Source organism: Jaculus jaculus, chromosome 11 (assembly GCF_020740685.1).
Source record: "Jaculus jaculus isolate mJacJac1 chromosome 11, mJacJac1.mat.Y.cur, whole genome shotgun sequence".
Taxonomy (NCBI): Eukaryota; Metazoa; Chordata; class Mammalia; order Rodentia; family Dipodidae; genus Jaculus; species Jaculus jaculus.
In genome coordinates this window covers 15,118,281-15,119,297 of record NC_059112.1, presented here as the reverse complement: position 1 = coordinate 15,119,297, position 1,017 = coordinate 15,118,281, and the positions used below count along the sequence as shown (strand labels likewise).

The 1,017-nt window shown below is 48.4% G+C and overlaps 1 pseudogene; it reads left to right on the top strand.

The window, feature by feature from the left end:
- The first annotated feature begins 306 nt into the window (after nucleotides 1–306).
- Nucleotides 307–590, top strand: LOC123464459 (annotated as a pseudogene).
- Nucleotides 591–1,017: the final 427 nt, after the last annotated feature.

Sequence of the window (1,017 nt, the reverse complement as noted above, 5' to 3'; positions counted from 1 at the left end):
GAAAACAAAAAAAAAAAGGACCCAGAGCCAGGTGTGGTGGTGCATACCTTAAATCCCAGCACTTGGGAGGCAGAGGTAGGAGGATCATCATGAGTTCGAGACTACCCTGAGACTACATAGTGCATTCCAGGTCAGCCTGAGCTACAGTGAAATCCTACCTTGAAAAACAAACAAGCTCACGGCTGCTGCCCTCTCGGCCTGGCCCATCTGTTCCCCCCCACGCCCGCTGCCCGGGGGATGTCTTAGGAGCTGAGCTGGACCGCGCACATGCCCACCGCAGGAAGCATCCACTCACCATCCACCAGCATGGTGACATCCTCCCAGGACCGTCAGCTGTTGAGTGACTATGGGCCACCATCTGTGTACCCAGGGAACCGGGAACAGCCAGGTGCCTCGGAGCGAATATGCCATCATTGAAGAACTGGGAAAGGAGATCAGAACCACATATGCAGGGAGCAAGAGCGCCATGGAGCGGCTCAAACGAGGCATCATCCATGCCCGAGGGCTGGTTCGGGAGTGCTTGGCTGAGACAGGACACAATGCCAGATCCTAGTCTCATTAGATCTGAAGGGCCTGTCTTTCTACAAGATGGGAGGTCACAGTTCATCTCTCCTGTTGAGACAAAACTCTTTGTTTTCAAAATGGTGACGGTTTAGTTTTTTTCTACCATGGTTCACTAAGCTCTATACCTACACCCTCAAATATTGGGAAAAGATTTTGCAGTAAAATCTGCATTTTAAGTTGTTAGGATGACCCAAGTTTTTTTTTTTTTAATTTTATTATTTTTAGCATTGACTTAAAGATGCATGTGGCATTACTTTACAGCAAACTGTCCTAAAGCCAGTGTCTCCCTTTAACCTTCTTTTGAACACCTTTGCATCACCTGAATTGGTCTGCTCCTTTTCATAAGCTTGTCTGACTCTCAGGACTTCACTCCTAGCTGGCTCACCTGCCACACCATAGATCCTGCTCAACAGAGCTTTGCTTAAGCATTTGCATGACTGAGTGCTTTGAAGT